General features: G+C 45.7%; 1 long non-coding RNA gene across 2 annotated transcripts in view; it reads right to left on the bottom strand.

Annotated features, from left to right (window-relative positions):
* Positions 1–15,956, bottom strand: part of LOC148685930 (uncharacterized) — a 128,812-nt gene that overhangs the window by 21,309 nt on the left and 91,547 nt on the right. The window contains exon 3 of one of the 2 annotated variants that reach the window (XR_015949546.1): positions 3,542–3,678. The exons of the other annotated variant lie outside the window; for it this stretch is intronic. This is a non-coding gene — a long non-coding RNA (uncharacterized LOC148685930). The remainder of the gene's footprint in view (positions 1–3,541; positions 3,679–15,956) is intronic. 2 annotated transcript variants of the gene reach the window in all.

Raw genomic sequence — 15,956 nt, 5'->3', positions numbered from 1 at the left:
TTATCATTAGGTGGAATGATATGACTGCCTCCTGTGGCAGATTTTGAGCATCATTCCAGAGCAGGCAATTGTCACTTATTATATCCCATTAAATTGTTACATTTTTACTTGAAGGGGGAAGGGAGTCATTCGTAGTGTCTGCCTTAAATCTCAAAACTTACTGGGTCAGCACTGAGAGAGGCTATTATATACTGTTACTAATTGTATTTTTTATTGTGATTTGTCTTTTTTTAAAAAAAACCATTTGTTATTTGTCTTCATTTATTTCAACATCCATTCCCCACCTTTCAACAAGAAGGCTCCCCAAAGAGTGACTGACACCTTGGGGGACCTTGTGGTTGAGAGATGGGGGAAACCAACATAGAAATAAACATAGTGAAAATGAGACTTAGCACCCTGTGTGTTTGTTTTTTGCCAACATTGTCTAAGTTTCATCCTCCTAACTGCTTTGCTGGGCTTTTCATATTACAGAGAGGGATCGCTTTGCAAGAAATCACCATTTCATTAAGAAAACATACCTTGGGCTGATAATCCATTCTCAGAAGCTGGACAATCATTTGGTCTCATTAGACCTCTTATAAGCTGAAGCCGTTAGCAATGTATTTCCAGATTACAGCGTTGTAGGCAAGAAAAATTGTACCAGATATCATTTAATACCCCTGGGGAGATGACAGGAAGGAATTAATCTTCCAGTGCTAATTCACCCAGTGCTGTTGGATCAAAAATGACCATCCACGGGGGGTCTTTTATGGTGGAACTTGCCATACTGTTCCTAATGTGGGTAATGGAGGTTTAGGATAAAATCCTAAAGCAGGCAGGGAGGAACCAAAGGCAATTCATCCACTTTACCCAACATACTGCCAGCCTCTTCAGTAGGGCAGAAGTGAGAGTGGAGCTCTTGCATTCCTCCATCCTTTTCTGGTTGGTTTGTAATGTATTTTGTTTTCCTCCCGTTCGGTATAATAACAGTAAGAAATGTGAGAGGATGGCTCCCTGCCTGATCTTATCTTATTTATTTATTTTGTTTATACCCCACCTTTCTTCTAAGGTAGCATGGACCGTTTTCCTCCTCCTCATTTCATCCTCTGTGATGTAGGTTAGGCTGAGAGTGAGAGACTGGCCCAAGGTCACCCAAGTGAGCTCTGTGGCTGGGGGGGGGGCACTGGAATCCTGGTCTCCCAGATCCTAGTACACGCCACTGATTCCCCATCTCTTGAAAACTGTGCCCAGCATGCACAATGAGATTTCTCTTCATTCCCCTAGAACACAAAGCACTCTAGGGCAATAACAGACAATAGGTGTGGGTGTGGGATGTGATACATACCGTAATTAGCAGTCAAGTACAACATTCCTTGTTTTCCTAGAGTGGACATGCCGCCTAGAGTGGACATGTTTGGTCCAGCCAGTTGAAAACTTTCTGTTTCCTCCTGGCTGGTGCCTACTTCCTTTTGCATGTGACTAGAGGTGGGCGCAACCTTACCTGTCCAGGTAACTAAAAGGACAAGGCACACAGCACACACTCTCTCTCTCTCTGACTTCCTCATCATTGGAGCAGCAGCACTTAACTAGAATTGCTCTGTTGGCTTTCAGCCAACAGAGGACCCTGGGATTATCTCCATATGGGATAGTTCCACATGCATATACTTTGTAACGAAGTCTGCCTTCAGGGATCCAACTGTGAACTGATGATGTGAGTAAACTTCTTTTATATACTTTACACAAGATTGTGGCGTGTCTATTCTTTTAAGAGGGATATTAGGGAACTTACCAGGAATCTAATATTGAGAGGCTTAAACAAGCCTGCAACCCTATCTGCTGTGCATTTAAAAGGGGAATGTAAACTCTGCTAAGTTATAGAACTTGCTAGCGCAAGTTAGGAAGGATATTGATAAACAATATATCCTCTCCTGCCTCCCTGAACATTCCCAGAGGGGTAATTTCCCTACCTCTGATAGATTTATCCTCCTCTGAATTCTGCTAAAGCATCCCTGATGGGAACAGATATTCTCCCTGGCTTATAACAGGCACACTCTTTGGCTTTGCAATGCACTCCATTGCACCAAAAGGTGAAGCTACCTCTGCCTGCCCCGACCGACCCCCTTAACATGTGTGAATAATCCCAGATCTACAGTCTTCACACTTCCTGCTCTCTCAATCCTTTCAAATTATTCTGCTTTAGCACCTACTAAATAACATGTCGTTGCCAATGAAACATTGGGAACTATACATACTGTAAGTGAATGTTTTGTCTTTAAAGGGAAGAAGGAAAGGATGCAAAGGGACCCAAGGTTAAACCACAGAAACAAGTGTGGCATTTTATCTTCTATAGTCATTGGTTGAGGACTAATGGAAAGGAAAAATAAAGCCGGGTATTATTGGCCTGGGACAGTATGGAAATACATTGCAACATTATCTCTCCTCATTACTAAACTAAACTAAATATCTAAGGAAAGCCATTAGTTTTTGAAATGTTAACAGTACAGTACAGTTATTCTGGCCTGTTGCCAACAAATTCTCAAAAAACAAAAGCCAGCACTCTGGCCAAGATCTATGGTTCTGGCAATCCCTGAATCCGACTCCCAAAATTATGCTGGTACTAAAGAATGGCAGCACTTTTCATGAATCTGTCACATGTTTTTATTGTCTCCCCCATTTGTACTTTCCTCAAGAAGCATGTTGCTCTCTCATAGTATCTACATTCTTGCTTTCAGTTCCTCTCAATTTCTCATTTCCCCAATCTTCAGGTCTCCACATTTCCACACCAGCGTGCAATTTTAAAAATAAAAGTCATCATGAAAATACATTGGCTTTTAGTGCAAATTTCTCCTATTAAGAACATTTCTGATGCAACTTTCCCTAATATAATGAATTTTTGTATGTTATTTTTACTAATATGTGCCGTTTAATGCATGCTATACCCTACAGTAGTATATGCTCTCCTTTTTTACATATTACTTGGCTTGAGATATACATTCAAAATTCAGAAAAGTGTAATTTTTGAAGGATGGCTTTGTTTCAGTTCATATATTGTCAGGAATGTTCAGCTTTAATTACAAACTGAATCAAATTTCTCCATCAGCTCTAGTCTTAATTAAGACTACAAGCTTTAGGCTGCAAATCTATTTGATCTGAACAGGACTTATTTCTGAGTAGGACTACGATGTGTAGGACTGCATTGTAGCTGTCAGTTTATTTAGTTTTATCTGGTGGTGCAAATTTTAATAAGAATGTTAAGGGCACTCTTTATTTTTTGAGGCTGCATTGAAGTGCTTTGTATTAGGGATTGGGAAAGAAAATATTAACTTTCTAACAATTAGTGTTAGCTTTTGTTTATGAGGCTGTTCGTTATCTACAGTACCTTCAATAATTCAAAATAGGTACTTATTAAGAGGATTTAATAATATGCAAATATATTACAATTTAATTGATTGATCAGTTGCTTAAAAGGCAGATAGATTATTAATCAACTGAAATTATTGAGCCAGTTGACAGCCCTAATTTTAACCCATATGCACCGCACTTCTCTTTTTCATGAAATCACCTTTCTTTCTCCTCTGGCTTTCAATGTAAAATCTGAAGACAGCTTATAGCAGAAGATTGCAGATGGTTGAAGTCACGTGGACAGAATGCAGGGGCAAATCAAAGCATGAGCAAAACACCACTTTCTTCAGAGAACAGCTACACAAAAACAAACATATATAGATGTTTTCATGAGCAGTTGAACATGTGTAAGACAACTTGTTCACAGGTATGAAGACCCCCAATGTCACCTAAAACAACAAGCACTGTTTGGAATCATGAGGATACTTACTTCCTTTTTAGGGGAAAGGCTGTGGCCTGCTTTGCACATAGAAGCTCCTGGGTTCAATCTATGCTGGCCTCCCCAAGTGGGGCTGGGAGTGACTGCTTGATTGAAACCCTGGAGAGCACTGGTCCTGGTCCCCTCTTTTTTGCATATATTTAGGTTTTGATCAGGAGGGACCCAGGTGGCGCTGTGGATTAAACCACAGAGTCTAGGGCTTGCTGATCAGAAGGTCAGCGGTTCGAATCTCTGCAACGGGGTGAGCTCCCGTTGCTCGGTCCCAGCTCCTGCCCACCTAGCAGTTCGAAAGCACATCAAAGTGCAAGTAGATAAATAGGGACCGCTCTGGCGGGAAGGTAAACGGCGTTTCCGTGCACTGCTCTGGTTCGCCAGAAGCAGCTTAGTCATGCTGGCCACATGACCCGGAAGCTGTCTGCAGACAAATGCCAGCTCCCTCGGCCTATAGAGCGAGATGAGCGCCACAACCCCAGAGTCGGACACGACTGGAGCTGATGGTCAGGGGCCCCTTTACCTTTACCTAGGTTTTGAGCTAGCTGTTGATTTTTGCAGTGAAAAACAACAACAACACAGCAATCTCTCTGTGGAAGATGGTTTTGGAGGGAAAGGTTTCAGTTTCTCCAAGGTGGGAATACAGACTGTCCCTCTTACATACATTGTAATACTGGAATATTTATAGTCATTTGTTTATAAACCACATGCCCCCTGCGTGAAATCCTGGAGAGCTGCTGAAAGCCGCTGTAAACACTACTGAGCTAGATGGAGCCAATGGCCTGACTCTGTAGAAGGCAGCTTCCTGTGCTGCTCCTGTGCACTTTCACTCCACAGACACACAGGACCCACACTCTCTGCTCATGGCAAACTCCCTGTACTTGATGCCAGCAACTTGATTCTAAAGATCTGTCACATGGAAGATGGAGCAGGCTTGGTTTGAGTCCTACTCTGGCGGGATTCAAGTTACAAAAGAAGAGATTTCGACTAAGCATCAGGAAGAACTTTCTGACGGTAAAAGCTCTTTGACAATGGAACAGACTCCCTCGGAAGGTGGTGGACTGAATGGCCATCTGTCATAGATGCTTAGTTGAGATTCCTGCATTGCAGGGGGTTGGACTAGATGACCCTTGGTGTCCCTTCGAATTCTACGATTCTACAAACTAAAATACAGCCTCAGTAAAATGACAGTACACAGCCACAACTAAAAGCAGGAGCAAAACCAAAGGAATTATTATCTGAACCATTAAAAGCTGGGGGAAATAAAAACACGTTCACCCAACATCTGAAAGCCATTCAAATTCAACACAAGGCAAGCAAGATACAGGGGAGGGAATTCCACAACTGAGGTCTCACTGCTGAAAAAGCCCAGTCCCTCAAGATGGTTATGGTGGTGTGGCCCAAAAGCCAAATAACATGACAAAGTGGTCTTAAATTGTTTAAGGCTTTAAAAACAGTCTGGTAGGCTGAAATGTTCTTTAAGAACATGATGAATGGTCTCCCCTTGGACACATGCTATTTGGGGCCAAGAAAACTGAATGAAGCAGGGGTCTTCTGTGGATTTTGCCCATGATGCATACATAATTAAAAATAAATTAATGGAGATTGTCTCTGTTGAAATCTCTTAAGCATCTTGGGTGTCCTTAGCCACACAAAATTACTGCCACTGTTTCCCCGGGACATTTGAAAGCTTTTGTAAGGTCTTAGTTCATCCTCAGCTTTCTAAAGCTGGTCTCCCCCTGTCTCTCTGAACGGTCTCATTGAAGCTGGTTCTGAGGATTTTAGTTTTTTTCTCTGAACATTCTAGACTTTGATGTTGGATGAAACCATGAATAAACCTCTTTTGTCTTCTGTGTTCCAACCACAGGAAGTTACAGTTAGAAGTCATTCTATCAAGAAATGCTCTTTTATATCGACACTTCAGGCTTTGATACACTTTATTTTGGGGTTGCAGTCAGGGGTATTGAATTATTAAATCAAAGATTGATTATGCTTCTGTGGAGTATGTCAGTATAATCCACTCTTAATCTGACCAGTATGTTTCCTTTTCTTCAGTATTTCAGCTTCCTGCAACCTCTCTGATGCTTTTCCCCCAGCACCTTGCCAGAGTTCTTGGTTTCATTTCCTCCCATTCCTTGAGTTAAGGGAAGATAAGGGTTACCTTTGCAAGATCAATATTTTGGAAGGAGAACACTGGGCATTTATGGTGTCTTTGTTTTTGAAAACATGTTTCTTTATACATTTACAGGGGCAAGGAGTAGGAAGGGTGTAGCTGGGAAGTCAAGAAAAATCAGCAACCTAAAATTCCCTCGCCAACTGACTCTCTGTACACACGGCCAAACTGGTCCTCAATCTCCTTTCTAGCAGATCAATAAGATCTGCCAGGATAAGAGTTGAGATGAGAGTCTGGATGCAGTGGACCTTGGGCTTTCCCATCTGAGCCAGGACCTCACTGGTATAAGTCCAGAACCTGGGCTGAGCCACCTGCTGGTATAAGTTCCTCACTGTGGCTCAGTCAGCAGAATTCAAGCCAGTGGGATTTATACTGGCAGAAGTCCTGCAAAGGGGGTTTCCAGGGGTGTGGCTGGGGCAGGGCAAGGAGAGGTCTACATCTGTTTCAAACCCTTTTCAACTCAGTCACATGACCTCTCAACCTAGTCAAATTTAGCTGGCAAAAAGGGTGGTGTAAACCAAATTACTCCTGACTGGGATTTGGAATAGGGCTAATTTGAAATGGCATATATTACAGTGGCTTTCTATAGTTAAGATTGCTAGGACTGGACTGATGATGTTACCCACAATCCACAGGTATCATGTCATTTTTTTCTGATGCAGTTTTCCCCAAGCCAGCTGCACTCTGACTTGAGAACCATAGGCTTACTCAATGCATCATGGATCCCTGTTGGGCATAACTGAAACATCTGCCTGTCTTGCTGGGGGTGGTCCGACATGTCAGGATCACAGAGGGACATCCTACATCCCACCTGCTGCCTTGTCCTAATCCTGTTCTCAGAACTAAGGCTGTGTTTAATCAGAAGTAAGTCCCCCGTGATTTTGATGGGACTTATTTCCTGATAAATGGGTTAGGAATGTAATCTTTACCCCCAATTTTTTTTTTGCTTTAAAGCAAGAAGGGGGCGATCTCTGCCCACCCAGAGAATCTGAAAACAGGAAGGGGAAGATCTGTCTCCTCTCACTCACTTTGATTTTTAAAAGTGCCAATACTGGGAGAACTCTCTATAGGCAGGAGCCATGGAGGATAAAGGGAGCAGAGAGCGCTGCAAAAAGGCAGAGAATCAAGCAGCACAAAGACAGTCTGAAGAATTCAAGCCTAGAATGCACAAGCAGCCCCTTCCCTCCCCCTTCCTCCCCCTTGCCAACAACATCTCTGCACAAGAGAGCATCAATTGTGCCACTTGCCATAATAAATGATTGCTGGCTTTTTTATATATATATAAAAAAGGTGACATGAGGGGAAGCTCTGTGTGTGAGAGAGGGAAGGAGAGGGGAAGGGCTATAAATGCTAGGGAGTTTAAACATTGAATCTGTGATGTGTCCATTTAGATGTTTCCTCTCTTACTTAAGAGTAAATCCCGTCGTATCTGGCTGCAGATGATTTCCAGGGGGATGAAAGCTTCACCAATAGGAATTGGGAGTGGAAGGAGAGGTAGCGAAATCAACCAAGCAATTTGCATCTGGTGAAGACATGACGCCCCCCTCATTTGGAGGGACAGCAGGGCCTGGTGTAGAAACACATCAAAGCATAGTGGTGTGTACAACACTGCACAAATTATAATTTAAATGCAGCAGGTGGGGAGGGGGGACCTCACTGTGTTTTAAGCCAGCAATGTGTACCCAGCCTAAGACTAGTTGATTCCATGCAATATGCCTTCCAGATTAGGCAACTCACAAATGTCATTCTTTCCTCAACCACTTCAATTTCTACACGATAAAGAATTCCCTCCTAATTATCTTATCCTTTCCCCAGAATAAAACCTAAATGGACAGGATCCTTCAGTTTGCAGGATCAGCTTTCATGATGAATACCAGACAAGAGACTGCTGTTTATGTACTGGCAAATGTTGTCCATCCCCTTCCTTACAATGGAAAACAATGATCCTAAAATACATATATTCAAACAAAAAATACTATCAGGAATTGTGACGCTCACAAATCTCAATTTGAAGAAAGCACCTCCTGCTCTTGCGGGTCCCGGTCCCACCCCCCTGAATGCTTTGTGGGTTCTCATTACCAGCAAAAAATGGAAGGGGCTGCTTACATTTATTTTTGCTCTCATGACCTAGCCTTATATTTGCTGAAGTCTATAACAGATACCCAACACACTTCCTCTATGCTACCCCCGTTCTTTATGCTACCCCATTAACTGATCCCACAATTTCCAAGCCAAAAGGGCCAGTTTTTCATAACTGTACATTTGTCCAGAAATAAAAAAATTTAACCCGGGAGTGATGATGAGCATGGGTAGAGTAGAGTGTATACACACCAGAGCAGAGAACTTTTTACTTACATTACTCTGCATTGTGCCAGGTGCACTGACAATACCATATACTGTAAAGTAAAATAAGTCACACTATGTAAGAAGAAAGTTTAGCAATGTTGGTACATTAAAAGAGGGCTGGATAACCATTTTCATTTCCTTTTTAGTAGTCGTAATGGTGTTATATATTCTCTGAATTTTAGGCTACAATCTCCAGTGTGCTTTCTTAGAAACATCATGTATTTATTACATTTTCATTCTACCCTTCCTCCAAGGGACACAGAGCAATGTATATGGGATTTTCTTCCATTGCATCCTTATGATTATCCTCTGAGGTAGACAGGATGCTGAAGGACAGTGACTCGTACAAGGCAACTGCAGGGATTCCGTGACCAAGCAAGGACATGACCTGAGATCTCTGGTCCAAATCCATCGCTCCGTTCAGTACATCACACTGACTCTTAATCAAGTGGGGTGTGAAGAGTCATGAAGCAAACATAGAGCTGAATCCACAGTCCTGCGTATGCTTAACTCTTGAAGTGAAACAACTTAACTTTGCCTGGATCATGTTCATAGTTAGGATGGTATACTAATACTGTAATATATACACACAGACACCTTTTATATATATATGTAAGAATTCATATTGAGAGGAATTCACCCTTTAAAGTGAATCTTGGATAAATGTGAAGGAAAAATAATGGGGAGAGACCCATTTGAAAGCCATTGCTTGAGTATACTTGTTCCAAAAGTTTGTTTCCGTGAAAGGTTTTCCCTCTTCCTAACTCAGCTGCATGAAATCATCATACGGTATTTATGCCATCACACTGTTGCCTTGGAAATGTATGTGATATAATATGCAACGTTTTGCCATTGAAGGATTGAATGGGAACAGCAGATGGCTGAGTAGATGGAGGGAAAACATTGTTTAAACAACAGAGATATTTTATACATAGCAAAAGTAGCAAAGGAAATTGTTACAACTCATCAGTGCAAGTCTTTGCTTGTAAAACTTTCCTTAGGCTCATAGAGCAAGGGTGAGCTGCAGAATAACACATCCAAGGTAGACCTTAGCATTAAATATTAGATTTTGCCTGCAAACAATAGAAGTGTGAATTTTCCAGAGGAAAGCATACTGTTCCTTCTAAGTATTATTTAGACAGTCACAACTTGTCCATCTTAGCTGACTCAGCAGACACCTCTGCAAAACAAACAAGCAGAAAGGCTTGTTGTGTAAAATAACATAAATGCAATCCATCTGAAATCTTTGGGAAACAAAAAACATTTTGATACTAGACCACTACCAAATGAAGATAAATTATGAATGTCTGGAGCATCAGACAAAACTTTGGCTTCTGTTATCATTATCTTCTGAACTCCACATTCAACATCAGAAAGTTTCCATGTCTTCTTGAACTAGACTGCACATGTATCCACACATCTCTTTAATATTTAACACAAAACATTAAAAATAGTGAAGGCCTTAAAGGCAGCAAGAAAGGGATCCAGCCAGCAGCGATAAAGGAAATGAAATATCCCTCCTATTACCTAGTGATATGTCTTACATTCAGTGTTGAGTGAGCATGCGGTAGATGTTTGGCTGAGCCCAGGACATACAATAACAGAGATTATTCTTGCACCTTGCCTGGGCAGATCTCTTTTCATGGGATCAGGACTATAGAAAGACTGGTGGAGACAATCTTAATTATAATGGTTTTTAATAGAAACAATGCTGATGGTTTGTTAATCTTGGAGCTCTTCGGTGGCATTGCCAGTTTTCCCCTAACCTTTCAGCCAGAGATCTAGTCAAGCAATCTCATTATAAATAATATTTTAAGTCCTTTCTATCAAATACAGGAGCAGCTGGCCCAGGAACAACCAATATCTACATATTTTTGAAAGGGAGCTTAGACAACAAATGCAGCAAGGGTTCTAAAGCAGTAATTCCCAAACTTTCCCCCAATGGGCCAGTGAAAAATTGCTGACCACTTTTCCTGCCTTTTGTAGCAATTGTAGTTCCATACAATTCAAATTGTAACAGAATAAAATACAACATAAGAAATAAAAGAAGCAATAAAATTACAATTAAAAGGCAATGTGAATATTCAATGCAATGGATGTGCTGAATCCCATCTTCAACCACAAATCCACAGATATGCTGGGGATCATGCTTAACTTTGGCAGGATCATGCCGAGTGTTGTTGAGGATTGGCATTAAAGATACACTAACTGGCAGGCTGTGGCGGAGTGCAGTGCATGGCGAGGTGTGGCCACGTGCAGTGGCAGCAGTGGGTCATGGTGGCAGAGGTGGAGGCCAGGCACCCACAGGGGGAAAAAAGTGTGTGCCTGGGCCCCCAGCCCCCCCTGGAGTTAGTGCCAGTGGCAATGCCCATCAACTTTGGGGGAGCCCACAGCCCAGTCCCCTCACATATTTTATTGGGGGGGGTGAAGGGACCTCACCCCCTAGGAGTTGGCTCCAAGGATACATGGCCTGCTGCTGCCTAAGTGGGCTACTTGGAGGTCGGACTGATCTCTCAGCAAATATGAAGCACCGATTATCTCTCTCCTCCCCCAATGGTGGGTGCCCTTTGGGGGTCTCCTGGGTTCTGCTTCATCTGGAGTGATTCAGAGTGAGGTCCTTCTCCATGGGCCTTTGGTTCCCACTTCAATCATCTGGTGAGGTGGAATTGAATCCTCCCCTTGTTCCCGATGTAGAACATCACTGTCCACTCTGGGGGGGGTCCCTTTTGTAGTTCGCCTCAGGTGTCAAAATGTCTTTTGCCCGCCCTGCTCACAAGCAAGTGTGTATCATAGGAGCCATCTCCTATGGGCAGAGGGGTTTCAAATAAAATATGTTGATGGGCATTGCCATTCAAAAGGTGTGCGTGCACCGCGGCTTGTGATTGATTATGTGGGGCAGAGTTTACCTGCCCTCCCCCAATATTTTATTTAAGTTAGCACCCCTGGCAGCTGTCTACTAATAGGACGATGGCCTTGAGAGACAGATGAGAAGCCTCCCGGACCCGGAGACACTTAACTCCCCCTTTCATTATCGACCCTATGCTTTGGTGGTGGTCTCTATTATTCTCTGCTGCAATTACCCACCGCCTATTTAGAGAAGAACAGAGTGGCACGGCGGACGTTCCGCCCTCCCGCATCTCATCCCATTATAAACCAGTATGTATGGCTGTATGGTAGATCTATGACTGCATTCTTCAGCCGAATGTAGGTTGGGAGAAGCGAGCAAGCGAAGCGAGGGAGAGAATAGAGAGAGAAGGAGAAGCGCGCTCCTCCTATTCGAGGTTCTCGGGAAGCAAGGAAAGCGCGGAGCTAAAGCCTTCCTCTCAAGAGGACGAGCCTTCACTCTGCCTTCCAGTCCTCTGCCTCCCCCTTCCTCCTTCCCCAGTAATAAGCAGACTCTGATCTTTCAGTCTGGCGGCCACGGCAGAAGCAGGCAGGCCGGGGCCGCCCTCGGGATGGCTTGTTTGCGCTCAGAACCCTGCAGCTGCTTTTGCTGGAGCGCCGGGGGCGGGTCACGTGCTCAGCAGCCCCGGAGAAGGAGGTTTCAGCACTCGGCAGCGGCAGCAACTGAGAACAGAGCTCTGAAGCCCCAGAAAATAGGCTACGAGGGCGTCGCTCCCCCCAAGTGGGGATAGCCATGACTTACGTAGAGGCTCGTGGGCAACTATACCGGGTTTAGCAGGATGCAGAGCCTGGGCTGGGTAGCCAAGAGGGGCAGGAAGGGGGAGCTGCCACCCCTAAATCAATAAAAAAAATACATAGCTAACTGAGGTTCTGCCCCGCCCCACAAAAATCCTGTCTACGCCCATGACTACAGCTGCATGCACACTTACCTGGAAGTAAATGGCAAGACACGTATAGGCTTGCGCTGGAACTGGAAGGCATTCCTTCCGACTGCACCGTTGAGTGCATCTATCAGGTCAGACCTGCTTGCTTCAAGCAACAGCAAACCGCACTCATTCTGTGATCAGCTGCACCATATTCCCCTTACAGCCACCCCGGTCCCCGAGAAACTGGAAAGAGAGGGGGAAAGCTTGTCCATTTTTATGACAGCACCATGTACTTCCAAGTTCGCTAATTCAGAACAGCCACCACGCTCTAACTCCGTGTTCACAATTTCAGGCTTTAGGCTTGCAAGAATGTGCCCTTCAGACGCCGCGAAGGAGGTCGCGATTGGCAATACCAATACAGTGGTCAGTAAAGGAGGACTTATTCAGTAAGGCTCTTGCATCCCAAGCTTGAACGTGCCAGAGTTTTCTCAGCTACCACTCGGAAACATGCAAAAAGAGGGATTCTGCTGAGCTTTGTTAGTCTGCAGCACCAGAAACCCAAAGGCTGGTGGGTTTTAAGATGCCCCTCGTAAATCCAAAGCGGCTTCTCTAATTCTCGCTAGTCTGTAAATCCGGAATCCTAAAAATTGTTTCCCAAGAGCATTTGCTGGTACTAGGGTAATCCCCTCTAAAACGCTCTAGTCCGCCAGGAAAACGATTCAAGGCCTGTATGTCAACCACATTCTATTCCTCCATATTGCTTGGGAGCAAACTGTAACTGAAATAAGGGAAACTTTTTAGGTTCTACTCTTGTAACTGCGCTCTGTCTGTCTTACTCAACAGAACATGCTTTTAACGATGTTGCTGAAGAACCGAGAGTTCAGGGTTATCTTCATCTTTCAGTCCCCAACTTCCGCCAGCTGTAGGGTAACTTCAAACCCCAGACGGATTTGTTCTTCCAACAGAGGTATCACTTAGGGCTGGGATTCCATGCACATTTACTTGAAATAAAGTCGCAAGTAAAGATGCATAAAATCGCACCGTTCCCTGACTTTAATCTACACACGATTAATTTAGCATCCTGATCCTTAAATATAATAGGCAGAAGTTATAATGAACTTGCTCCTCTGGTGCACCCAGGAATCCGTTTTTAGGATTTTCTGGAATTTATGAACCGACAGAGAATGGAATGTATTTGAGCAGGTGCAGAGTGCTTTTTTTCTTCGCCACTGATCAATAATTACAGTGATGCGCCTGACATTCTGGCAAAGAGAGCTTTGTGGAAGCAAGTCCCCGTCAGCCCGGAAAATCTGTTTTCAATGAACGTCTGAAGAAACAATATAACCATGCATAAATGCTTTTTTTCCCCGGAAGTAACCGCAACCTGCCAAACATCTGCGATTAGAAACCAGGATAAACACAAACTTGAGCTCCAGCATCTCTATTTACATAAGAGGATGCCAGGAAATTAATGTGTTTACCACTGGAGCGTAAGGTTGCGAACCTAAGCACATTGGAAAAGAGGCTCCACTGAAACTAGCCGAGATTTTCTTTTCAAGGCGAAGCGAAGCTGTGGAAGAGGAAGTGCCAGAGTTTTTTGACCCAGTTCGCAGCTGAGAGACTCGGTTACGGTCTGAGGACGAAGCAGCGAGCCGAACCTGCACAGCAGAAGAATTTACAGCTGGAGGCTTGGGGCGGGGGGGAGCAACGTGAGTGGCAGGAAGAGCGGGGGGGGGGTTCACCGCAGCCTCACTTCCCTTCCACCTCCATGGAAACCCGCCGCGCGATTTGCTTGCTAAAGGGACAGCTCCGTGGAGACGAGCGGGCTGCGCTTGCAAAGCGAGCGCGTAAGCGGGGCTGTCCTCCCTTGACAAGGACAGTTGGCATGTGTGACAGCTGCACAGTGGCGGGGGATTATCTCTCTGGCGCACACACCCGCCTCGGCGTGGCAGGCAGCGGGCGAGCCAAGCGCGGCGCCTCGCGGTGCAGTTCCGGGCGCGTCCGGCAGAGGCCGGCAGAGGGAGCCCGAGCGCCGCCGCTGCCGCCTCGCACAAAGGATCCTTTCCTTGGCTTCTCACCCAACGGCCCCGCCCACAGTCTCGCAGCCAAGCCTGCAGGGCCGCGGCCACTACTGCTCCGAGGCCAGGCTCCTCGGAACCACCCCGCTCTCGGGCGGCCTCCGCAAAGGCCTCAGGAGGTGAGCGCTGCGGCCTCCACTTCAACCCGCTCACCCGGGGCCTCCCCCAGCAGCAGGCTCGGCCTGGGCGGGAGGCAGCGCGGCAGGCAAGCTTTGGGCGCCCGCGAGGCTTTCCCGGCCGGCGCTCTCCCTTCTCTGGGCTTCCGAGCGAGGCCGCCATTTGCATCCCTGGCGGGTGAAGCCGAAGGGAGCTGCCTCCAGGGGGCAGCGGCGGCCGCAGCCAGGCAAACGGAGGGGCGGGGCTTGGCTGCCGACGGGGCTCTCTAGGCGCAGACTCAGTTGCCTGCTCCGGGCCGAGTGGGAGACGCCGGTAGTTTCCGTCGGGCCCCTTAAGAGGAAGAAGCCTTGTGGCGGGAAGCCTTCCTCCTCCCCCTCCCACCTGGAAAGGTCTATCTCTCGCGCTTCCTGCCAGTGGAGGCGTGGTTTTGGCGGGAGCATAGGAGCCAACTCCTAGGGGTCGAGGTCCCTTCTCCGCCCCCGCCCCCAATAAAATATTTGGGGGGCCCGCCACGACGTTGATGAACATTGCCATTCAAACGGTGTACATGCGAGCGTCTTGTGACTGATTATGCCGGACGGGGCTTACCTGTCCCTGTCCCCACTCCCCAATTTTTTATTCAAGTTGGCAGCCCTGGGTGAGAGGGAGGGACGTCCCTATTGTTCGTGGGTCTCGGGATGCGCCGATGTAACAAGGCACCCGGCCGTGTCCCTGCGACAGCCTCTCGCAGCGGTTTAAGCAAAGTGCAGAAATAGATCCAATCTTTCCCGGCAGCCTGTGAGGCCTTAGTTCAAACTCCCAAGTGGCTCGGTCCTCCCTTGGCGATTTCTCCATGCGTGGCTTTTCCTCTCAAGTGAGATGGTCTGGTCTCTGTCCTGCGCGTTAAACAAGAGAGCCGCTCAGTTGGTATGAATTCTCTTGATCTGGTGGAATGGGCACTTGGTGAGTCTCCTGTACTTTCATTGATCTTATGAATGAATGACTCCATTCTCGCCATTAATGCGCTTAGGCATATTTCTGGGAGGGGAACTGCCAGCACGCAAGGTGCGTTATGCAAGGAGGCTTTTCTGAAGAGGCAGCTGAGGCGGGAAAACCCTGGGAGGCGTATGTGGCCTACGTCCTACGATGTGTCCTGGCTGGATAAGTGGAGAAGGCGGATCGCTGCTTGAGGCTCTCCCCTTCCCGGGATTGTTCTGAAGCATCTTGTCTTTCAGTCAGTGCAGATCAGGATACAAGATTGCTTTGTCAAGGAATGCCCTTCACTCCACATATCAGCGGTGAACTGGCAAAAGTTGAGAGTCTTCCCTCTGCAAACCTGATTGGGAATGCCATGTTACTACACAATGCTGCTTTATAAAGAGCAAAAAAGTAGTTAAAAGCTGGAATTGTCAATCCAGCATTTCCGGGCCTTTTTACGAAACGGCTAGGCTGAATTTTTCTCACACTGGTGGTTTCCATTAAAAAGAAAAAAGAAAACTACCATCCGTGGGCCATCCTTTCCTTTGACAAGAATACGTAGGTGTGCAGGCATTGTATACCATTTGCAGACAGACACCCGAGGTGATAGCCTCTGACTAGACAGTATTTAAGTGACAGGCGAGAGTGCCTTGGGCATTCTTAAACGCAGCCACGCATTAACATGCAAGAGCGCCCGGCGAGGT

Source organism: Zootoca vivipara, chromosome 4, assembly GCF_965207765.1.
Source record: "Zootoca vivipara chromosome 4, rZooViv2.hap1.1, whole genome shotgun sequence".
Lineage (NCBI taxonomy): Eukaryota > Metazoa > Chordata > Lepidosauria > Squamata > Lacertidae > Zootoca > Zootoca vivipara.
This window is presented reverse-complemented; position numbering and strand designations above follow the sequence as displayed.